We start from the raw sequence: 8,439 nt of genomic DNA on the forward strand, positions 1-8,439 counted from the left end.
ATTTTGGGATTGCCATATAGCATGCAAGTTTTGGGGGAGATATTGTAAAATTTTTGATTTGGTGGATGTAAATTTTGTTTTGGGGTACAATATGTTGCTTTATGGGTTACGAGCCGACATGATGGACAAGTAGTGTCTGTTGTGGTATCTAATTAGTATGTGTGAGCAATTCCTATGGGACACTCGGTGTTCAGTTGTTAGGACTGGCATACATATTGCAGCATCTGGGATTTACAGGAGGATGATTGCAGAACACCGGCAAGTGAAGTGCGCTGGTGAGGCAAAGAGGTGGAAAAGCCTCCGTGTTCTAGCAGACCCTAATGGCCTTTTTGCCTGAAAGTGTGTTTGGCTTGGATGATGCTTTCTAATTGCTGTAATTTTTTTGGTAGTTTGTATAAATACAAAAAAAATGTAATATCTGATACGTCCCCCATCGGGGTACCACTATTAAATGGATTGTTGAAACAGGGAGCTGGATCGGGAGTTTGCTCTGTCCTCTCCACACATCGGCCCGGTATTGCAGCGCCTCCGGGAACGGTGCACTACCTTCTCTCAGTGGTGAAAAGACAGACGTAGCCCGCCAGCCAGCAAGCAAGCAAGCAAGCGAGGCGGACTGGAACTCCTTCTTGAGTCCAGGTCCGTCTCCATCCTCATTCTGCACACTTTGTCTAAATCAAACAACCCTGTACTCAAGGATTTAGAGGTCTGAGGAGCAATCAAGTGTAGCTGTAACGGAAGAGATATGGGACAGACTACAGCCCGAAAATTGAGACAATAGTATGAAAGATTTAAATTGGTTATGTGCTTGGGATAGACTGCCAGTGCGGGAAGTATTACATAGGCATAAACTGACACGATCCCCGATTTGCCCGAGGTCAGGTTGTAATGAAATAGACAGTCTCTCATGTTTTGGATTGCAAAATAACACAGTTAGCGTGGAGCAAATATGATAACCTGTTTATTAGATTGAAACCTGGATTTGTGTTGATGGAGAAGAAAGGTTATGGAAATGGGACTCAATTATTGGTACAAAAATATTTTGTTATGGTTCCTTTATAGTTTAATCAAACGTGTGTTATGGGACAGTATGTAGTGAAGTACAGGTGCGATGGGGGAGTTGGTTGGTTTGAGGCAATTCTGCATTTTCTATGAATTGGTACATAAAAATAATTCTGAGCAAAAGGACAATCCTTTTGAGGCTTTGATGATGGGGGAGGATGGAATCCACTTCTTAAGCACAGGTAAAGGAAAAGGAAAAAAAATTGGCAAGGGATCACCTGGAGTGTCATAAGAAGCAACTCAGGCAGGTTTAGACAAGCCACAGGCAATGTGCAGTCTTACGAAGGCATTCAGAGATTTATGTGGACAGTTTTAGATTGACAGAATTTCCGAGGAGATTTTGTAATTCTTTAAAAAAATCGGGGAGTGATAATAAGGGGATTTAAATGAATGGATAGTCTTGTAGTTTTACGGACAGAGGGTGATGAGTTTTGTTAAGAATTTTACAGTGGTAGCAAGATCCTTGTGGGAAAATTGAAAACAAACACAATAAGAGGACAGCACAAATAAAAAATTACAATAAGACTTGAGTGCAGTAGAAAGTACTACAGTATACTCCACAAACAGGGTTACTGCATTGGCCTTACATAGTTGCTGTGAGGTGCCGAGAGGCATGATCCTGTCTTGGTGCAGTTTCAGTAAAGGATTTTTTTGAGACATCTATTTTTTTTTTTAACGTGAGATGCAATTATAGAGCAGAGACAGCTGTTTCAGTGTCTGGTTTAGTATGGACATATGTCAGCATTGAAATAATGATACCAGCACTGGGATCAAAAAGAATAAGGATAGAATGAGACCACAATTAGAAGCCATAAGAAGATTAGGGACTTTAACCAGGACAGTATCTGTGTGTAGTTGGCAGAAACCAGATCGAATAACTTTGAAGAGGATACTGCACTGTAGGGTAGCAGAAGGTTCCGATGTGCACAACACCCTTAAGTTAACACATTAATATCAATTTCATTAAAGTAGAAGTAGTTACTCATGAGCACCTGACTGTTGATTATGATAATTAAAGTGATTTAGAAGTTACAAAAACCAACAATTTACTAAATATACTGTCTTTATTTTTATGCATCTCTTCTGTACATTTGCTATAAGCTTGATATTTTGAATGCTTTTATGCATCAAATGGTTTCTGTGAAATGAATCCTTGTGGATCCTTTAACCCTTGATTAAATAAAACTAAACACTGTGCCAGTAAACTCACAAAACCCTTACATATTTGGGCATCACATGCAAGGATTGGTTTAGACTAAGATAAGAATCAATTGAACAGAAACTCTTGAAGAACCCACCATGATCAATCTAGAAGTTTTCTGTAGACATTTTCTTGATCTGATGTGAGCTTTGTTTCATTGCTTACAACTTTCAACTCTTCTTTCTTGTTGGATGTTTCCCTGAGCATGTCCTGAGTGATGCCACTTTTTCAGTTCTTGTTTGAGGCAATCCAAATTGCTTCAGTTCTTTGCGTCTTAATGAAAGGACCTTGTCTTCAATTTTCACTAGAGCCTCATTGAGGATAGTATAATCATATGAGGCATTTTGAATCAGTTGCTTTGCATGGTAAAAAATGTCTACAGTGAGAGCTTCCTTGTGATTCTCCAATAAGGGTTGTGGGTTGGAAAGATGACATGCAGTGAGCATTTGGAAAGGAGAGATCTCCAAGTCTATAAGGTGAACCAGTCAATGTAGCCTCTGTAAGAGCTTCAACCCAGTGCTTGTGATCTTCTAGAAGCCCATGGAGATTGCAGGCTTCTCTGTAGAAATGAACACAAGGTCTTTCAACTTCTTTTGAAACACTCAGGACATTTGACCTGTAACAGTGTGAAGCAGTAAACATATATAGTACTCTTCATTGTTGAGATGAACAGCTTAAAATCTTCCTTAAAATCAGAGGCTTTGATTTCATGGGAATCCTTCAATTGGTGTTCCTTGTAATCTTGGTTTCCATATTCTTGATCCACTCTACCAAGAAAAGTATTTGGGAATGTCATGGTAAAGCAGTGTCTTTGCAAAATCATTTGAAGCACAGAGATCAAAGAAAGCTATTAGGTAGTGGCTTTTGCATCAAGGAAGGCTGCTTGATGGTTTTTGAGAGAAGTGGATTGGAGGGAACAACTGACTTGTTGTCCACAAATACTTCCTGACCTTAAATCATGATGATTGCCTCATGGCCACCATCAGGCCTCCTTATCTTGTACAGATGCAGCCATTCAAAATGGGTGAGGTATTTCGCGGCATACCCCGGTGGGCGTGTCACAGTATCACGCGGTATCACGTGTGTCACGTGACTAACTATCCGGCGTCGCCTTGTAAAACCGCCAGGGGGAGCTTAACCTCTCATGTACAGCATTTGAGCCTTTAATTTTGAACTGTGTATTACAGCATGTTAATCATCAGTCATTAAAATGTTGGTATATATTATGAAAGCAAGATTGTTCAGTTGGACAAAAGTACACAACCTACCTTTATCAGAAATATTTATGCATCAAAGCCTTTACTGAAGATATTACTAATAGTATTAATAATGGATGACTTTGGACAAGCTGTATACTCAAAGTATAATTTCTTTAGCACATTTGTACAAGCACTTGGAATCTGTCCAAGCCATACTTTGTCAGGCATTTTGTTTTACTTCAACGGGGCATAAAAACTTCCTTGCTTTTAACAGGGCGTTTTATAATTTCTAGCTACGAAAATGATTTAAAATGCGACACCTATCATTCAACTAGAGCTTAAAATATCACAAGGAAAAATACACACCGGTATTCCATTTCTCCCTAAACATTGTAAGCTTCGAAGTCTTTAACTAACGTGATACCGGAGTCAACAAGCATACTTTTAGAATTTGATTAAAAGGGAATATAATATGGAATTGCGTATCTAAAGAATTTAATAACGGTATGATTATATCCGTGTACTGCGGCAGGACTGTGTAAGGCTGTTTCGCCTACCTTATCATGCGAGCTGTCTTGTAGCCTACTGGTCTAGGTGCGTGACTACCAACTGGCAGGTTGTGTGTTTGAATCCAGCTGGTGCTGGACTTTTATTTTAACAAACATTTATTCGAAAAAATAGGTGAGCGATATTATGGACAATCAATTGACTTTTATGTTTCAAAATATCGCAACATGATCGATATTTGCGATATTTTGAATATATCTTCCCTTCTGACAGCCGTTCCTGCTTCTATTGTGTGTGTGTGTGCAACAGTAAATTTTTATAGAGAAATGGAGGCTGGACAGTATGCGTTACAATATAAACATTTATATTGATTTAAATCGTGTTCTGATTTAAATCGCAAACGCGTGTTTAATTATGTGTTTTTTAATCATGATCAGGCTAATGCATTTCTACATTTTCTGTATGAACCAGCTTAGAGGTTCATACAGAAAGACAGCTTGTGTTTAAATTGAGTGTAAGGTAATTTATGCTTCTAAAGTCATGGTCAGTATTGTTGTACTGTGCTGTACTGTGTCACATTATTTTATAGCGTTTTTATTGCGTTATTAAATCCGGTGGCGCTGTGTTAGTTTCCTGACGCACATTATTTAAACTGCGACACTGATCATTCATCTCTAAATAAACTTTATTTTATATAGCGTTTTAAGCGAATAGGTAATTAGATTGCTCATAAACCTAATCACTTTTTCTACATAAACACAGCGTGATTGCTCTCTGAAAATGCTTTTCCTTTATTTTTAAAGTAGGCTCAGATTTCAACTATAGATCGTATTATTATAAACTTTCTTGGAAAAATGTATTTTATGTAAACCATGTTTGCTATTAATTCACTTAGGGCTAAAATACGTTCATTGTCTTCTAATCGAGTCGAGTTGACATTGGAAGCCTGCCACACCCGGACCGTTAAACCAACGCATTAGCACGTCAAAGCCCATTGAGTCAGTATTGGCTTTAGTATCCCCCCCTTCTCCCCTCAATTCAATTCAATTCAAGGTGTTTTATTTGCATGACAGATGGGTACAAGCAGTGTTGGGTACTGTATGTATATTGTAACGCTTACGGCAGACAGGCACTGTGTAGGAGCCGACGCACCAGAGCAGCGCCTGCAATTTTTATATTTATAACTAAGTTTTTAAAATTAGTCAAGCAATACGAAGCATCTCCTTTTACTTAGTGCCTGAGCATACTGCAACGCGTGTGAAGCCCATAAACGATATTAATTTTGGAACTTAAACATACAGTATATGGCTGGTCTCGGTACTTTAAAGAAAACATACACACCAGTATTCCATTTCTCCCTAAACATTTTAAGCATCGAAGTCTTTAACTAACGCGATACCGGAGTCAACAAGCATACTTTTAGAATTTGATTAAAAGGGAATATAATATGGAATCGCGTATCTCCAGAATTTAAAGACCAGACAATCGCAACCTCGTTTTCAATAAAATTATTTTATTCATTCAGCAGTTTGTGAGAGGGACATCCAGCAGGGAGAGACACACACACACCGGTTTTCATTGACAACATTGTTTTTTTTTTCAATTCCTCTTGTCTAACAGGAATGTTTTGTTTGTGGACAGACTGTTAGACAAGAGGAAAAGACCGCCTCCTCCTACGAAGCATTTCGTTGATCCGATCACGAATTCTTTTCCAGTCGTACGCAGCAAGGGTTGAGAATCTCCGATTCACCATCGTACTAATGGTTTCCCGGAGATTGGGTTAAAAAAAAACAAAAAACATACTAACAACTGTGCCATCCTACTCCTTAGTTAATACATTTTATTATTCATAAACAGTTAACATTGTTAGCAAAATATTTTGAATTATATTTAACCCTATTTTTTCTTTAGTTTTGTATTTAACTTATTATATGATAGTCAGACTTAATGTATATTTGAACAATGAAAATATATTTTTACAAGATTTTACATTAAGCACTTAAAATTAATATGGTTAATAATAATAAACTGTAACATGCTGTAACAAGATCGGTTACAAGAAGAAAATGCTTTCAGAGAAAATGTTTCAACCAAACCTGTTCCCACACACCCCGCCCCCACTACCATTAGAATATACACAAACATTTTAGCGTTTCATTCTGAGCAGAAGACCCTCACACCTGAAGAGTGCTGGCTGTGACGAATTAAACCGGTTTTACAGGTTTCAATCACAGACCATGTGACATGGGACTCAGTAAACTACAGTAACACCGTATTTGATAACGCTTTAAAAACGCTATAAAATAATGTGACTTGGCACAGAACAAGTTTACAACACAGTACAAAGATAAATGCTGACCATTACTTTAGAAGCATAAATTGCCTTACACTCAATTTAAACACAAGCTGTCTTTAGCCCTCTAAGCTGGTTCATACAGAAATGTAGAGATCTAGGCTCAGAACACACAGCTTCATTAGCGAATACATATGCAGGACAACTAGAGAAGACGTTTTACAGAGGATGGATTTTTAGAAACATCCCATCAGACATCCCATCATATTCACAACGTGAAATCTAGAAAATAATATTACGTAACCAAAATCCGCAATATGGAAACAGAACCTGTGTAATTGTTGATAGATGATGTACTCGTAACATTTTTTCAAGACGAACTACATTTAAAAAATGACTTGTATGTACTTGATATCTCTAATCAATCCACGGGTCCCAGCACAAAACGAAAGTAAAACGCATACCGTTTCTCGCTTCTTATTGCTCAAAAGTAATTTGACCATATGAAATGCATAATATAAACCTAGAAACACATACGTGAGCAGTACTTAAGCACTGTAGTATCGGTGTTAAGACATACCTCTCAAATACTGTAAATCAAGTTAAAAATATCTCAAGACCGATTCTGGTCGTAATGAAACCATGCAAGGGAGTTTTTATGTCCGTTGCAGTTCTTTTGCAACATGAATATAATTATATCGTTATTAATTTCTTGAGATACGCGATTCCATATTATATTCCCTTTTAATCAAATTCTAAAAGTATGCTTGTTGACTCCGGTATCACGTTAGTTAAAGACTTCGAAGCTTACAATGTTTAGGGAGAAATGGAATACCGGTGTGTATTTTTTTCTTTAAAGTACCGAGACCAGCCATATACTGTATGTTTACGTTCCAAAATTAATATCGTTTATGGCCTTCACACGCGTTACAGTATGCTCCTATTCTTTTTATGCTCAGCTACTAAGATTTCCCTTCAGTGGTAAAATTCAATATCTACAACGGGCACAGTAAAGACGTTTACAGTACAGTAAGTCTTTCTACGACAGACCAACGGACCACGAGTGCCCCTGTCGGTCAACCAATCACGCACCGCGGTATCGCGTGTCATCTTACCTGCGGTATCTGTACTGCGGTGTCTGTACCGCGCACTTTGAATGGCTGCATCTGTACAATGGATAACCATCCTGATCAGTTTGAGTTTCTTGTAGAAACTCTCTTGGATACTTCTTGGTGCATTTTCTGTCCTACATACATGAGTTACGATTGAAAGGACCACAGGGCACAAGAATCATTTTTTCACTACAACAGCCAGAGCAAGATATGAGCGCGAGATAGACCTCTCTTTTGCCATTTTATGGTATACAAGTGGCATCTTCAATCACCAACGATTTTGCTCTTTCTTTGGAGATTGATTTTGGCCAGGCAAAAGGTTTCTGTATCTCCTGCCATGTAGGGTTGCATGTGAAAGTAATGGATAGGTCAGGTCTGACATACTATCCAACATAAGTCATGGCATCTTGAGTCTTTTTGTCAATGTATCTTGGTCCTCCTGGGAACGTGGAAGGTAATATCACCCTTTCCCCCTGACAATGTTATTGACATCTCCATCACTGGTGATTAGATCTCTCAGAAACCCGTATATCTCGGGTTGAAATAGTGCCCGATTTTGGCAAATTAACAAAAGATACAATTTCTTGCATTAGGAATTTGTCTTTTTGCATTCTCCAGCTTGCTCTCCAGGAGATACATAGACACACAGACAGGGAGAGAGAATCTTGGGGTCAGAGTGCAGGGTCAGCCATTTATACAGCACTCCTGAAGCAGCTGGGGTTGCTCAGGGACACAGCAGAGCAGGATTCCTCAACCAGCTGTAGGATTTGAACCAACAAAACTTATCATATGTACATATCCTTAGCAACAGTGCCACTGCTCTGCCAAAGACACTTTCAATTTTTGCATCCATGTTAATGTACTGGTGGAATAGTTCTGTGCTTGGAACCATTTGATCTCACCATAATCTGGTAAGCATAGTAATCACTTGCAACTACTGTCTTTCCTGATGAGAGCGACAGAATGTTGATGAAGTAGCCATTTTGTCCTTTCCAAAATATTGTTGGGTACTAGAGCACATCATAAAGATGACATTTCCAAAATTCTCTGTAGGGTATCATCTCTCAG

At 38.5% G+C, this 8,439-nt stretch overlaps 1 pseudogene; it reads left to right on the forward strand.

Moving 5' to 3' along the window:
- The first annotated feature begins 376 nt into the window (after positions 1-376).
- On the forward strand, positions 377-548 carry LOC148647618 (U2 spliceosomal RNA; annotated as a pseudogene).
- Positions 549-8,439: the final 7,891 nt, after the last annotated feature.

The sequence above is a fragment of the Lepisosteus platostomus genome, chromosome 15, assembly GCF_059453375.1.
Source record: "Lepisosteus platostomus isolate fLepPlt1 chromosome 15, fLepPlt1.hap1, whole genome shotgun sequence".
NCBI classification, from domain to species: domain Eukaryota; kingdom Metazoa; phylum Chordata; class Actinopteri; order Semionotiformes; family Lepisosteidae; genus Lepisosteus; species Lepisosteus platostomus.